The following is a 16,842-nucleotide window of genomic DNA, read 5'->3' on the forward strand; positions in this document are numbered from 1 at the left end:
CACTGATCAGATGCTTGGAAGCTGTGGCTGGATGGTTACGTGGGAGCCGGTTGAAGTTAAATCCTTCGAAGACAGAGGTCCTCTGGCTGGGAAGGGGCCAAATGGGATTGAGGGGGCAACTCCCATCTCTTGCGGGGGTGCAACTAGTGCCAGCATCGTCCGTTAAGAGTTTGGGTGTAATCTTCGATACCTCCCTCTCTATGGAGGCGCAGATTACAGCTATAACAAAGGCGGCATTTTTTCATCTCCGCCAAGCTAAGCAGTTGGCTCCTTACCTCTCTCGCCCTGACCTAGCCACTGTGATCCATGCGACGGTCACCTCCAGACTGGATTATTGTAACTCGCTCTACGTGGGGCTGCCCTTGAGACTGACCCAGAAACTCCAGAGGGTGCAGAATGCCGCAGCGAGACTCCTTACAGGGTCTTCACTGCGAGATCACATTCATCCGGTGCTATACCAGCTGCACTGGCTCCCGGTGGAGTACAGGATCAGGTTTAAGGTGCTGGTTTTAACCTTTAAAGCCCTATACGGCCTAGGACCCTCGTACCTACGGGACCGCCTCTCCTGGTATGCCCCACAGAGAAACCTACGCTCGTCAAATAAAAACACCCTGAAGGTCCCAGGCCTCAGAGAGGTTAGGCTGGCCTCAACTAGAGCCAGGGCTTTCTCGGCTGCGGCTCCAATCTGGTGGAACGCTCTGTCACAAGAGACTAGGGCCCTGCGGGACCTGACATCTTTCCGCAGAGCCTGCAAGACAGAGTTGTTCCACCAGGCCTTTGGTCAGGTCCCAGCCTGACCCCCTCCTCTGGCAACCTGCACAGAATTTTGCTCAACGGTTGCCATTAATTTGACTTTAATTAATTTTTATAATGGAATGTTTTTAGAATGCTTGATTATCTGATTGTTTGATTATTTAATTGTTGTTAGCCGCCCTGAGCCCGGCTTCGGCTGGGGAGGGCGGGATATAAATAAAATTTATTATTATTATTATTATTATTATTATTTGTGTTGCAATGCAGGTAGAAGTGAAACAGGCTTCAGACGGAATAATAATCTTGGCCTCCTCAGGCCTGGTGATGATACTGCTGACAACTGGAGGAGGAGAAGCAGAAACAGATTAAGAGGTTAGTGCTGTAGGTGAAGCTATTTGAGGTTATAAAATCAGCAGGAGGACTGCAGTGCACAAGTAGGAGCCAGGATGATGTCTGGTATTGCACAGCACACCTGGAGACAAGCAGGAACTTTGTAGGTTCTTTGTAACCGAAAGTCTGACTGCTCAAGGTATATGTACACATCACACATTAAACCACATTTAAAACACTTTCCCCTACTTTAACCCTTACTAAACTACAATTCCCATCAACCTTAACAAACTACAGTTCCTGGGATTCTTAGGAGTGGGGGAAATGTGTTTTAAATGTATAGTGTGCATACAGCCTTGCTAAACATGCCCTCTGGGCTCCTTTGAACAAGAGAAACCAAGAGCATTTGTTTTTGCACATTCCTGACATGCATGACAATTTCTCTGTTGCCACACCCTGCCGTTCCTTAATCCCAGTTTCAATGGCTGTGTTCTGGAATGATGCTTTTTATGTTTGTTTCCCCGTCACCTTGCTTATAAAAGACAATGGAAAGATAACCAGTAAAGGCCAGCATGATATTATGCTTTATGGGGATGGCAGGAGAGGTGGTGGACATAGGAACAAAGCCCTAAAGAAGAAGATGTAAGGCACTGTAAAAAAAAGAAGAGTTTCTAATGTTAACAACAGCTGCAGAACTGAAAAGAAATCTCCATTGCTAGAGATGGATGTAAGAACTCGTTTCTGATTACACAATAACTAGTTATTAATTTATTAGTTATTTTGCATTTATTTATTTACTATATATCCCACCATGTTCTCCAAGGAGCTCAAAGTAGCATGTAGAAGAAGAAGACTTTGGATTTGATATCCCACTTTATCACTACCCGAAGGAGTCTAAAAATGGCTAACATTCTCCTTTCCTTCCTCCCCCACAACAAACACTCTGTGCGGTGAGTGGGGCTGAGACTTCAGAGAAGTGTGACTAGCCCAAGGTCACCCAGCAGCTGCATGTGGAGGAGCGGAGAAGCGAACCTGGTTCACCAGATTATGAGACTACCACTCTTAACCACTACACCACACTAGCTCTCCCTCTCATTGAATCCCCACAACAACCCTGTGAGGTAGGTTAGGTTGAGAGACAGTGACTGGCCCAAGGGTACCCATGGCGGAGTGGGGATCTGAACGCTGATCTCCCTGTTCCTAGTCCGACACTCTAACCACTGTACCACACTGGCTTCAACAGCCGTATAAGATAGTTCTAGAGGGGATCACATCCATGTCACAGGTAGGAGTGGAGGCCGAGGTCATATCCATGCCATATCCCAGTTTATACCACTTTAACAGCTGCAGTGAATCCTGGGAACCACAGTTTTTTGAATGGAAGGGTCGCTTTCCTAGATCAGCACCCTAAACAAACTACAGTTCCACTTTTAAAGTGGAATAAGTGCGCTTTAAATGCATGCCATGGATATGCCATTTAAGTCAAAGATAGTGTGGATTCCCAAGGGCCACCCACTGTGCTCATGCCTGAGATGAGATTTCCCAGCTCACAGGCTCTAAAAGCCACTGTGCTATGAGGGAGAAAGGGGCTAGACAGCAGGCACGATAAGATACCCCCCCCCCCAGGCCTTGCATTGAATTTGCATCACATATCCTGCAGTATATGCAGTGCTCTTTGGTGTAGTTATTGCTAATGATATCCCAAGGCAGTAGGAGTTATGTGAAATTAGGCTTCAGCTTTTGAATAATTAGCTTCTTGTGGATAGTGGTCATGAATCGTATTATTTTGAATGAGAACAGGCTTGAGAAAGGTGGGGGGGGGTAGAGGGTTGTGTGGTTTTCTTTCTCTCTTTAAACTACTGCTGGGAGACTCTGGCCTGCTTCAGACATAATGATAAATCATAATGCTCTTCCATTAGAAAGAGTGAGACTCCTGCCTCGTGTGGCAATGCTGGGGGTAGGAAGCAGTGGTGAGATGTCAGGATGACAGAACTGGCCATGCCATGTGGCCTGCCTTTCCTGCATGCCTTACCTAACTTGCTGTCTCCAGAGAATGCCCTTCGCCAGTGTGGAAGAAAGATTCATTTGTCAGCCTAGTAAGCTTCTGTACATGGAATGGGAGAGGAACACCATATAGTTCCGTTGCCTTAGGAAGCCAGAGGCCTTAGGTTGGCCCTGACCATTGTTGAACATTGCAAGGAGAAGCCACGGCAAGCCTTTGCACGTGAAGGGAGGTGATTGGAAGTTTTCCCTTTCAGATTTGACAAACCAACGTTACTTGTTAACATCTAGGGAAACGGTGGTTTATTCTATCTGTGGTTAGGGGGGGGAACTGGAAGCATATACTTATCCTAGTGTCTATGAGCTAGCTAGACTTACATCAAACTGCAGTTTTGCCAGTTCTGAGGTAATGGAAAACAGTGATTTCTTCAAAACCAAAAGTAGAAGTTTTTTATCTCCTTGCTTTGCACATGAAGGAGCAGAGGGAAAGGACCGTGTGCCTCAGACTCAAGGTCGGGGTGGGGAACTGGATCTAGCTGGTGGGCTACATTCTTAACTCACTAATCCCTGTGGGCCAACTTTGATATGTAGGCAGAGCCTCCCACCTGTCAAACACCTCACATCATTATCAGCTGGCTAGCAATTATAATAAGCCCCTTTGAAGTCCATTTTCAGGCATGGCAAGCTGTCTGCAGAAGAAACAAGCCTGTCTGCAAGCACAATCTAAATCCAATCCGCCCCTGCAGATGGACAAAGCTGGGATTAAGAAGCCATGCTTTCAGCATCAGTTGGCACTGACAGCAAGCCCCAGTCGCAAAGGAACAGTTGGGAGCTCACTTTAATCCTCCCAATGTTCCTTGGGAGCCATGGCATGACCAGCCCCTCATGTGATATCAGGCAGGTGGGCATGTTACGGTGAAACTGTCTTGTGGACCAAACTGGGACCTGAATCGGGCCTAATTAGGTTTGGGGGGTGGAGATTCTTCACCCTTGCTTTAGGGCGTTAGCGTTGTGTCTAAACTGGGCTCATTTTTAACATTATGCGCATAATTCACCTAATGAACCCTGTCAGCAGAAGCCCTCTCTACCCCCCATATCCCCCAAAGAACCCCCAGAAAAGTGCATGAGCGAAAGAGAGGAGGATTGTACTATTTTATGTGCTTGCGCAGATGGAACATGTGTAATGGTGTAACACTGAGTTCCACCATGTGCCTAAAGCGAGCTCTTAAACTCAGCTGTATGTTCGAAGTGGGCCTCCATCTACGCTTTTCTGTGTTAATTCTGGGAACATGATGTACTGGTCTCCTTTCTTTCTCTGCACCTGGAAGCTGTTGAAACACTCTGCAGTTGGTTATCTGGTTATTGTTGTCTTGTTATCAGCCTCAAATGGCGAGGGCTCAGTTCAGCTTTAAAATTTATGCCACAGTTCAGCTTTAGAAGTTTACCATATAATTGACAAAAACATTAAAGCACAAGCCTTGACATTTTAGCCTAAATTTTCATTGCGCTGAACACACATTTTGCATATCTCTAAATCAAGCAATAAAGATGAAGAGTCTCTGTGAATGCGATGCACCTTTTATTTATTCAATCAGAATTGTATTATCTGCTTGTGATTCAGTTCATTATCTTTTTCAAAACGTGGGGGTGGGGATGTGTATTTTGTATGCTTGCAAATGCCAAGAGGCAATAAGGGGTAGAGTTTGGCACCAGCCCTCAAACATTCCATATCTTCATTTGCTTCTAAAGGACAATAGCTGCTGCAAGAGAACCTTATCTCATTGATTGGCTCCATCTCCCACAGTTTTTGCTGCATAGAGAAAATTCAAGACTCCTATTGATTTGTGTTTACGCCAAAAGCAGAATAATCTGGAGAGGGCTGGAGAAGAGACATGGGTCTCAGGACATGACTTCTCAGGGCATGGTCTTTTCAATTCTGGGAAGTGACATTGATGGACGGTATGGTTGCCAATGGGCTAAGAACAGTAGCATGTCCAACTCCCTAAATGTTTTGGGAGGAGGTTCACCAGCCCCCAGAAATTGTGTGTTTAAGATGGTGAAATTTGCCCTTGTTGATATATATAAAAGGCAGTGTGAAAACAACTTGCAACATATTACCTGGTTGACCTGCCTGATTTGTGTAGCTCACACTTGTGCACTAAGCAACAAGGTTCTTAAGCTTGTGCTGAGTGTGCCATTGTTGCACATGCTGCTATATATGAAACAACACAGTCCCTCCATAGTTACTTGCGCAGGTTCTTTTGAGCAGAGTTAAACAAGACAATAAAAAGCCAAAAGTAGGAAGTGACAGTGGCAATGCCAGTGGGGGATTGCTATCTAACATGCTCCATTGCGCAAGTCTGCTGGGCCACTTGTGGGTGAACTAGACATTATAAGAAGCACAGAGCCTGCTGTTGCTCCATCTCTCTTTACACACTCTGACTGACTTTAGGTTCTCAGGAATAGTTCTCAGGAATGTAAGAAGGTAAAAAGCTTCTGGGAGATGATCTATAATGAGTTAAAGAAAATGTTGAAATATACTTTTGTTAAAAAACCAGAAGCTCTCTTGTTGGGAATACTGGATAATGAAATTAGTAAAAACGATGTGAAATTAGTTTTGTATGCAGTAACAGCAGCCATAATTTTGCTGGCACAGAAATGGAAACAGGAAGAGATGCCCACGAAATAAGAATGGAGGATGAAACTGATGGAATACACAGAAATGGACAGATTGATGGGGAGAATTAGGAACCAACGTGACCAGAGATTCTCCGAGGACTGAAAGAAATTTACAGAGTATATCAAAAATTTCTGTGATGAGCAAATAACGTTTGTTGGCTTTCAAGAAGCTCTGTGAAATTACTGTTAGAAATATTGTTTAAAAAATATGATGTGATTAAGAGTATTTGAGTGCAATATAATATTGGGAAATGTGAGACGAGGATAAAAATAAACGAAAAATTATCAGACAAGCTGAGGGAAGTTCTAGAAAAAAGGGTTTAAGTTAAAAATGGATGTATAATTTTGTAAAAATGATTTTTTTTAATGGAAAATCTAATAAAAATATTTATTAAAAAAAAGAAAATTTGCATTTCAATACTGTATGTTTTCAATACAAACATGGTTTCTCTTAAAATATGCATTTTTGAACATATTTTGAACATCTCTTAAAAATCAAGAATGGCACTGGCACATATGGGAAATGTGAAAAACTGCCAAAACCTAATAGCTTAATCCTATACACTTCTACTCAGAAGCGAGTCCCTTTGCGTTTAATGGAGCTTATTCTTAGGTTAGTAGGTATGAGATTTCAGCCTAAAATTTCAGCCTTAAATTGCCCCCCCCCCATTATGTTTTTATTGTAATTTTACTGGTGTTAGCTCTGGCCGGGGAGGGTGGGTATAAATAAAATTAATTTATTATTATTATTATTATTATTATTATTATTATTATTATTATTAACAGTGTAATCTGTGTATGTCTACCCAGAAATAAGTTTCACAAAGTTCAGTGGAACTTATTCCCAAGTAAGTGTGTCTAGGATTATAGCCTAAATTCCTATACGTCCAGGAGGTACAGATCAGAACTGTTCATACAGGATTTTGCAAATACCAAATTCCTTACGCATCCCCTGCTCCAGATTCTGATATGCCATAACTACTAGAAGAACATGAAGTGAACTTCTGAACATTACAGTGTTCTTTATCACACTGTGTGTTTCTTTACCCATGTTCCTTGCCAGCCAATGATGTTGAGGCAGGGACAAGAAATTGCACAGCACAAATCATGTATTGTTTGAATTAGATACTACAAGGGGTGCAAATAAGTGGAAGCCCTGTGTCTCCTAAAACATCTAGACTGGTCCTTCCTATACTTTACTAGGCTACTCAGCTGCGAAAATCAAAACGGTTCCATAGTTTTGTTTTTAATATCAAAAGTCCCCTACTTCACACCTCCACTACTCTTGCCAGTTCAGGAACGAAACAAACCATAGGCTGGCTTCATGTTATGTGCAAACTAGGACTCATGGTTTGTTTGTTTCCAAGCAAAACCATGCTCTTAACTTACCTCTCATGATTTGGTTTTGGGGGGAAAGCACCTGTGCAGGTTTGCATGTAATGCTAATCCTTCCTCTGGTTTGTTTCCTGAGTGGAAGAGTTAAGTAAACCCAAGTTGATTTTTAACTATGGTTTGTGAGATATGTGAACAGGGCCAATGTAAACCGAGTTTTCATACATGAAGCTTAAAATTACCAGTTAAGCTTCTTGCAGTGCTAACAACCAGTTGTTATTTATGAGCAAGGGAGGTATTTGTAATTAAAATAAGCATTCTAACCAAGGTAGGTTTCACATTTGCAATACAAAACCCTTTCCGTGAATGAAGAGCCACCAGTTCATGAAATTTTTAACCTAGATCAGGGTTCTGCAACCTTTAAGACAAAAAGAGCCACTTGGACCCGTTTCCGAAGAAAAAAAAACTGGGAGCCGCAAAACTCGTCATTATAAAAATAACTTTTTTGTCACTTTTTATTATTTATTTGTTTGACCCCTCAGAATTACTCCTCCTCATAGAAATAAACGTTAAATTAACAAGTTACCTTTTTGTGTGTGTGTGTGTTCTTCACTCCCTTTAAAACAATGACCAGCGTACATGCCCCCTTTCAATGCAGTGACCAGCGTACATGCCCCTTACAATGTAGTGGGCGGGCGGGCGGGCGGGAAGGTGACGTCAGGACGGTGCGTGACTAACTCATGCACCGCCCCCATGCAACGTCACAGCCAGTACAGCGCCCGCCACAGTGGGGAGTGTTGGGACGCACAATGCGCCTCCTCCCCTCGCTAGTATCTGCCCCGGAGCCACGGCAAAGGTGTAAAAGAGCCACATGCGGCTCCGGAGCCGCGGGTTGCAGACCCCTGACCTAGATGTTTGCTTTTGAAAACCACTAGGTAAAAATGGTATTTCTTACTTCCCTCCCCACTTTCTCCTTCAGGAAGTAAGCAAAAGTAACTTTCAGTTTTATCAGTTTTCCATTACACATGTTAAATTCATTTGCTCCCTCCCCTTCTTCACAGTTTTGTGAAAAGTCTCCCTTTCACTGTTCCCCCATGTCTCCATCTGATAACAGCATGAGAAAATATCTGCCTCAGCAGATGACAGTTCTGCCTCAATGTCCCCATTATATTATGCCTCCATGACACCATTGCCAAATATAACTGCCCCTCCCCCGGTTATTTTCAATCGTCTGCTTGTATGAAATTATGTTGTTTCACCCACCACCCACAAGCCCTAGAGAGCAGATAATACTGTAATAGATGGACCAAGAACTTAGCTTAGCAACTTCATGTGTTCATGGGAAAGGACAGCTTGAGAGGCAATTCTATAGGTAATGGGAAACTTGCATATGGGAAACTTTCATAAACTTCTGCCAGTGGGGAATCCAAACTGGCCTAGGCAATCAATTTATCTTAGACAAGTTACCGGCTTCTTTGTACAAGGGCAAACCTGCTCTAGCTACTTTTCCTAATAACCAGTACAAAGTAAAACGTTGCATACTTTAGTAAATAATACAAAATAGATATGAGTACTGCAGGAGCATCATACAATAGAAACATTATGTAAAGTACTTGACCATGGTAAGTAAATATGCTTATAGAAAATACTGTCAGGAGTGCGTGCAGGAGCCAGGCCCTGTGACCGGTAAGGCTTTGCAAGACTGGGGCTTTCCTAAGTTTGTTCTGAAGAGGCAAGGGGCGGCCGCACAGGTGAGGCCGATTGGTAACTCACAGCACCTGGTGGCAAGAGCCGGGAAGGGATATAAGGTCAGCGTTTCCTTTTGGCTCTTTGCCATAGCAACATGCTTCCTGCCTTTGGATTTTTGACTCCTTGCTTCCTGATCCTCGGACCCTTGGCTTCTTGACTCCCGGCTCTCCGACCCTCAGCTTCCTGACTCCCATTCCTGCTCCCACCCCACCATCTTGCCCCCAGTCCCGACGTCCTCAACTGGGACTTCGACTGCCCCAAAACCGGACCGTGACAAATACATACATAGAGCAAGTAACAAAAGAGAAGCACAAATAAAGGTTGCTCAATATTTTAACGAATGACATTTGAACAATTTGAATGGAACAAGACAAAGGCCTGATTTGTACAAAAAAATATATTAAAAAACCCAAAGGGTAGATGCCACAGTACTACAGGCCCAATTCCTGCTTTGTGTGGGATGGACCTTCTGGTAAGACGGCATCTTCAGGACCTCACCTGCAGAGCTTAGTGATCTGTTGGATATGTAAAGGATGATATGATCTTTCAGGTACCCTGGTTCCAAGTTGTATAGGGTTTTATACAACCAGAACCTTGAGCTTAGTCCTGTAGCTTATTGGCTTTAGTATACCACCTAGAGAAGTTATGAAGTTACAGATATAAATAATGTAAGGATAGCTGAGGTTTTAAAACTTAATTTAACTAAAGTAAATTTGACATGACTAAACATTTCCCTTCAGCTAAGTACCCTTAGTTTCTGCCACAAGCACATCCAGTTCTTTTGACAAATACTTTAGTTGTAAAACTGTGCTGAGGCAATCAAAATATCTGAGGACTAACAGACTTGTTTTGACAATGTCTTTGCCTCTGCCCCCCTTGCCTTTTGGTGTAAGGGGTTACTGGGGCAAGACTTCTCTGTGGTGGTTAATCACAACAGATATTGTTAACAGACCACTGGCTGTCCTTTCATTGATCTTTAGCTATAATTAGCAACATGAGTCATATGGAAACTTTTGGCTGCCTTCCTCAAACTATTTATTTCAGTCGTCCTATTGATTTTAATGGCTGCTCTGTGGGATTTCACAACTCAACAAGGCTCCTGAACCATCTATGCAATCTGAACCAAAGCCATGTGAGAATGGAAGTGACCGGCAACTTACTCTTCCTCTCAGTTGATGTTTAACTCAATCAAGGACCATGCTTCTTCCATGCTCGAGCACTGCAGTCAGTTGACATCTTAACACAGAACCTTGACATCTTGCAGAAAGTCTTAGAGAACAAGGATGTGACAAGGCTGAAGGACACTCATGTAGAGACTGACATGCATACATATAAAAACTATTTAACATGTGCTTTTGGGGGAAAAAAACAGGCACCTTGTTACACTCCTGCTGTGCTTTGGATCCCTCACCCACTGATAGCTCCTTCCTGGTCCTCTGCTACCTGAAACTTTGGCAAAACATGGAAGCTGGGGAAAAGGGGAAGTATTTGGGATTATGGCTGACAACTAAGAACCACAATCTATTCCAATATAATTATGTTCAAGCATGGAAAGAAGTTAAAAAGGACTTGGGAATATGGAGGGAAATGACATTGTCCATGTTGGGAAGGATTTTTGCCATAAATATGAATGTTTTACCTAAGATGTTGTTTTTATTTCAAACAGCTCCAATAATTAACAATACAGGCTGCTTTAAAGAATGGCAGAAAGATATGTCTAGGTTTATCTGGCAAGGGAAGAAACCCACAATAAAATATAAAATATTAATAGATGCTAATGAGAGAGGGGGCTTCACATGGTCAGATTTCCATTTATAGTATGAACCAGCATGTTTATGTTGGTTAAAAGAGTGGATAACGTTGGAAAACACTCAGTTACTAGATTTGGAAGGCATGCTCTAGGAGGCTAAGGCAGGTAAGAACCCACAGCCCAGGTGGGGCTCGCTACCTCGGGGAGGAGGTGAAGGTCACATGCCTCGTCAAGCCCAGATGCTGCAATCAACATCCAAGGCATAAGGGGAAGCAAATTTGGCTAGGCCATTTGCCCAGGCATCAATTACTCAGTTTGGGTGGCAGCACAGAAAGCCGGGTTTGCGGCACAAAATGGCACAAAACCAACACACCACTTTGGCACTGGTTTGGAGCCAATTGGGCAAGGTTGGATTTTTTGGCATTAAGTTGTGATCCAGATTTGCCTTGCCAGTTACTTGGTTTGAGGGGTGGCAGGGCAGCACAAAACGTGGAGTTCACAGTGCAAAATGGCACAAAACTAGCCCGAAACTTTGGCATCAGTTTGGTGGTATCCGGAATTTTGGGGTCACATGTTAATGAAGCTCAAACCCTGGCTGAACTGTATGAGAACTATGCAAAGTGCTGTAGCAATATTGCTTGTGCAGCTTATGACAAAAGAGTCAATAGCTCTTTCCACATGAATCTTACCTTTTGCTGGTAGCTTTCCATTTCAAACTCTCTCATCCCCAATAACAAGCAAAGAGGTAAAGCGGCATTCCATCTACCCTGAGAGAACTGTAAAATAATGACACTTTTAATTTTACTCTACAATCATTAAGACAGCATTTCTATACACACTTATCTAGATGTCCCATTAAACTTAGGGGAACGTACTTCTAAATAGACATGTTTAAGGTTGTGCAGCATAAAAAATATTTATCTATATTTTAGAAGATTGATAATGCTGTTTAATAACATTAAAAATTCATAAGAAAATGGCAATAAAATCATCACACTTTAAAAACATGTACACATAATAAAAATAAACAAAATATAGAAAAAGAATCAACCGTTTTCAAAACAAAGGATTATGTGTTTGAGCAGACTTTTCTAAAAAAAAAAAAAAAAAAAGTTTTTAGTAAGCATTAAAAGCTGCCCAGGAAGACTCCCCTGAGTGAGTGCCTGAGGGCCCTGCTCCTTCCTGCCATTTACCATCTGGCCTGGGGTGGGGCCTGAAGCCTCACAAGGACTGCTTGCTGCTTGCTGCCTGCTGCCCGGGAGGACTCCCCTGAGTGAGTGCCTGAGGGCCCTGCTCTTGCCACTTACCACCTGGCCCAGGGCGGGGCCTGACAGGCCTCACTAGGACAGTTGCTCTTACTGCCGGAGGGGCACAGAGTGTTTTTTAAATGTTTTTAAAAAATTCTTTTGTATGTGGGGGGTGGGGGTGGGATGGATGTTTGGTTGGGCTTGGGGAATTTTTTTGATTTTGATGTTTTTGTAATATTTACAGTTTTTTGTTTGTATTGCTTTATTGGTTTTGTTTGTTTGTTTAAGGTGTTATTTTGTTCTTAAGGGGAGGGGCCAGGGCTGCCGGGGAGTGGGCCCCAGCCCACAAAATGGCTGGGGCATGTTCCACAGGGGGGGATGCACTGGGACAACCGATCTCAGTGATCACAGGTAGGAGGAGGAGTTACGCTAAGACTAGACCATGTCATTACAGAGGGGGCAGGTTTAGTCGTTGTCTGAGGACTATTCCTGCCTCCGGGTCTGGTCCTGACCGGATGGATACTAGAATCAGCAAGGGATACCCACATGACCTGAAGGTGCTGCTGTGCAATGCCAGGTCAATGATTCATAAGACCACTGCCATCTATGACTTGATCATGGATGGAGGATTTGACCTGGCATGTGTAACAGAGACTTGGTTGGATGAAGCAGATGGGCCTGCACTTGCCGCTGCTTGTCCACCAGGTTTCTCTTACGCACAGCAACCCAGGTCATGTGGGCGGGGAGGGGGGGTTGCAGAGATTTTTAGGAAGTCATTAGTTTGCACCAGGCATCCTGGCATGTGTAACAGAGACTTGGTTGGATGAAGCAGATGGGCCTGCCCTTGCTGCTGCATGTCCACCAGGTTTCTCTTACGCACAGCAACCCAGGTCATGTGGGCGGGGAGGGGGGGTTGCAGAGATTTTTAGGAAGTCATTAGTTTGCACCAGGCGTCCTATTGGGAAGACCCAGTTTTCCGAGTGCATGTTCTGGAAGTTGGGCAATAGGGGCAGTACAGGATTCCTTTTGGTGTACCGACCTCCCCGCTGCACCAAGGATTCCCTGCCCGAGCTGCTTCAGGTCGTGGCGGATGTTCTCCTGGAGACACCTAGCTTGCTCGTCCTAGGGGATTTTAACATCCATGCCGACACGACCTTACAAGGGGCCGCTCGGGACTTCGTGGAAACCATGTCCTCCATGGGGCTGTCCCTGAATAAGTCTGGCCCAACCCATAGCCGCGGACATGCCTGGTGTTTACCTCTATGGATGTTGGTGATCTGACACTAAGTAAAAGCGAAACGAAAGAAGTGCCATGGTCAGATCACTTCCTCGTGCAACTGGACTTCTCCACAACCCTTCCCCTCTGCAGGGAGGTGGGACCAATTCGGATGGTCCGCCCCCACCACTTAATGGATCCAAATGGTTTCCAGAGAGTGGTAGGGGATGTTTTATCCCATGTTGATGGCCTTTCAGCTGATTCCCTGGTTGCCCGCTGGAATGTGGAGTTAACCAGGGCTATTGACTGTTTGGCTCCGAAGCGCCCTCTCCGATTGCATGGAGCCCGGACAGCCCCGTGGTTTTCCACGGATCTGAGGGCAATGAAACAATCGTTGAGACGGCTAGAGCGCCGGTGGTGGATAACTCATTCCGAATCTGACCGGACACAGGTTAGAGCTCAACGTCGAGCATACCAAGTGGCGATAGCGACAGCAAAGAAGAATTTCTTCACCGCCTCTATTGCATCTGCAGAAAACAGCAGCAGGAGACTTTTTCAGGTGGTTCACAATTTAGCGGAACCACCTGCAACATCGGGGCCCAGTACGGGCCACATGTTCTCCTGCAATGATTTTGCAGATAAAAGTTTTTGCAGATAAAATCGCTCAGATTCGGGAAGAAGTAGACTCCACCGTGGGAGCAGGGCCGGGGCGGGAGAGTGCTAGAGTTTTGTCTAGTCAAGTTGAGTGGGATCAATTCCAATCTGTTACCTCCGAGGATATGGACAGGCTGCTGGGACGAGTGAAACCAACCACCTGTCTCCTGGATCCTTGCCCATCCTGGCTTATAAAAGCTAGCCGGGAAGGACTCGGCGATGGGCTCTGCGGGGTGGTGAATGCTTCCCTCCGTGAGGGAGCCTTCCCAGACCCACTGAAAGAGGCGGTTATTAAACCGCTTCTTAAAAAACCATCTTTAGATGCGGCCACAATGGCCAACTATCGCCCAGTCTCAAATCTTCCATTCTTGGGCAAGGTGATTGAGCGAGCGGTTGCTGAACAACTCCAGGCACGCCTGGAAGAAGCGGACCATTTGGATCCCTTCCAGTCGGGATTCAGGCCTCATCATGGGACTGAAACTGCCTTGGTCGCACTGGTTGATGATATCCGGCGGGCTAGGGACAAAGGTGAGAGCTGTTTCCTAGTTCTGCTGGATCTCTCAGCGGCGTTTGATACCATCGACCATAACATCCTTCTGGACCATCTTGGGGGGCTGGGAGCTGGGGGCACTGTCATACAGTGGTTCCGTTCCTTCCTCCTGGGCCGTGTTCAGAAAGTGGTATGGGGGATGAGTGTTCAGACCCCTGGGCTCTCACTTGTGGGGTGCCTCAGGGTTCTGTCCTCTCCCCCATGCTTTTCAACATTTACATGCAGCCGCTGGGAGAGATCATCAGGAGGTTTGGGCTGGGTTTTCATCAGTATGCGGATGATACCCAGCTCTACCTCTCTTTTAAATCAGAACCAGTGAAGGCGGTGAAGATCCTGTGTGAGTGTCTGGAGGCGGTTGGAGGATGGGTGGCGGCTAACAGATTGAGGTTGAATCCTGACAAGACAGAAGTACTGTTTTGGGGGGACAGGAGGCGGGCACGTGTGGAGGATTCCCTGGTCCTGAATGGGGTAACTGTGCCCCTGAAGGACCAGGTGCGCAGCCTGGGAGTCATTTTGGACTCACAGCTGTCCATGGAGGCACAGGACAAATCTGTGTCCAGGGCAGCTGTTTACCAGCTCCATCTGGTACGTAGGCTGAGACCCTATCTGCCTACGGACTGTCTCGCCAGAATGGTGCATGCTCTGGTTATCTCCCGCTTGGACTACTGCAATGCACTCTACGTGGGGCTACCTTTGAAGGTGATTTGGAAACTACAACTAATCCAGAATGCGGCAGCTAGACTGGTGACTGGGGGCGGCCGCCGAGACCATATAACACCGGTCTTGAAAGACCTACATTGGCTCCCAGTATGTTTACGAGCACAATTCAAAGTGTTGGTGCTGACCTTTAAAGCCCTAAATGGCCTCGGTCCAGTATACCTGAAGGAGCGTCTCCACCCCCATCGTTCTGCCCGGACGCTGAGGTCCTGCGCCGAGGGACATCTGGCGGTTCCCTCATTGCGAGAAGCAAAGCTACAGGGAACCAGGCAGAGGGCCTTCTCGGTAGTGGCGCCCGCCCTGTGGAATGCCCTTCCAGCAGATGTCAAAGCGATAAACAACTACCTGACATTCAGAAGACATCTTAAGGCAGCCCCGTTCAGGGAAGTTTTTAATGTGTGATATTTTACTGTATTTTTGGTTTCTATGGAAGCCGCCCAGAGTGGCTGGGGAGGCCCAGCCAGATGGGCGGGGTATAAATAATAAATTATTATTATTATTATTATTATTATTATTATTATTATTATTATTATTTGCCTAATCTAAACAGGCAAGAATAGGGACTGCCACACTAAAGGATCCTCGCAAGTGCAAAATGAACATGATGTGTCACTTGCAAAAGGGCCAGTTCTTCAGACTGAAGCTTGTGGAAGCAATTCCTTTGGAGTAAGGTGAAGGTAGAAGTAAAGGACCCCTGGACTGTTAAGTCCAGTCAAAGGTGGCTGTGGGGTGCGGCACTCATCTCGCTTTTCAGACCACTTGCGTTGGTAGTGTGCATTTAGGGGCAAGAGAGAAACACAGGAAGAGATGCCCTGTTGAATTGTGTGAAGTGGTGCATATTCCCTCTTAAGCCATTTCTTCACTTGCGTGTTGCTGTGCCCATCTATGTTGGTATGACAATGCAGGAATGAGTGGGAGGGATTGTGGTTGTCTGTGCATTTGTGAATGTTAATGAGAATAAAGGATTACTATGAAAATGGTTCACTTTTTTTTTTAAAGGTAGACAACACCATTGTTAATATTAACTTTCTCTAGGAGGGAAATCATAATCTTCATATTATATTATAAAGTTAATAATTTAGCAAAAAGATTGTATGGTTGTGACAAATAATCGCACCGATAACAGCATGGATATCTATTCTGTAAGAACTGTAATTATTATTGTTGTAATTATTATAATAGAATATTGGTGGGGGGGGACTTACAGTTGGCTCAAGAGCAGTATACATTTAAAGCACAGTTAAGGCACATCACGGGACATGGGTGACACTGTGGTCTAAACCACAGACCCTAAGGCTTGCCTATCAGAAGGTCGGCGGTTTGAATCCCCACAATGGGGTGAGCTCCCATTGCTCTGTCCCAGCTCCTGCCAACCTAGCAGTTTGAAAGTACGTCAAAGTGCAAGTAGATAAATAGGTACTGCTGTGGCGGGAAGGTAAACAGCCTTTCCATGTGCTGCTCTGGTTTCGCCAGAAGTGGCTTAGTCATGCTGGCCACATGACCCGGAATAACTGTCTACGGACAAATGCTGGCTCCCTCAGCCGGTAAAGCGAGATGTGAGCTGCAACCCCAGAGTCTTACGCAACTGGACTTAACTGTCAGGGGTCCTTTACCTTTACCTTAAGGCACATCACCCCCCCCCCCCACCCGCAAGAATCCTGAGAACTGCGGCTTATTAAAAGTTATGGGAACTGTAGCTCTGTGTGTGGAGTAAACCACACTACCCAGAATTATACAAGGGAAGCCATGCGCTTTAAATATATGGAAGCACCCTCGGTGGTCTATGCCTTTGTTAGAGCAGGCTTTTTCTGAGGCTGTTTATGATGAAACCCATCTGGTCACTTTTAGCTTATAGTTTCAAACT

The 16,842-nt window shown here is 45.1% G+C and overlaps 1 long non-coding RNA gene across 1 annotated transcript in view; it reads right to left on the reverse strand.

The window, feature by feature from the left end:
• Positions 1-1,002: 1,002 nt before the first annotated feature.
• The window catches only part of LOC310673485, an 88,549-nt gene continuing 72,709 nt past the window's right edge, over positions 1,003-16,842 (reverse strand). The window contains exons 3-4 of the long non-coding RNA XR_014509066.1: positions 11,284-11,370; positions 1,003-1,093 (exon numbers count right to left, since the gene is read on the reverse strand). This is a non-coding gene — a long non-coding RNA (uncharacterized lncRNA). The remainder of the gene's footprint in view (positions 1,094-11,283; positions 11,371-16,842) is intronic.

The sequence above is a fragment of the Podarcis tiliguerta genome (assembly GCF_965153285.1).
Source record: "Podarcis tiliguerta genome assembly, chromosome: 3".
Taxonomy (NCBI): Eukaryota; Metazoa; Chordata; class Lepidosauria; order Squamata; family Lacertidae; genus Podarcis; species Podarcis tiliguerta.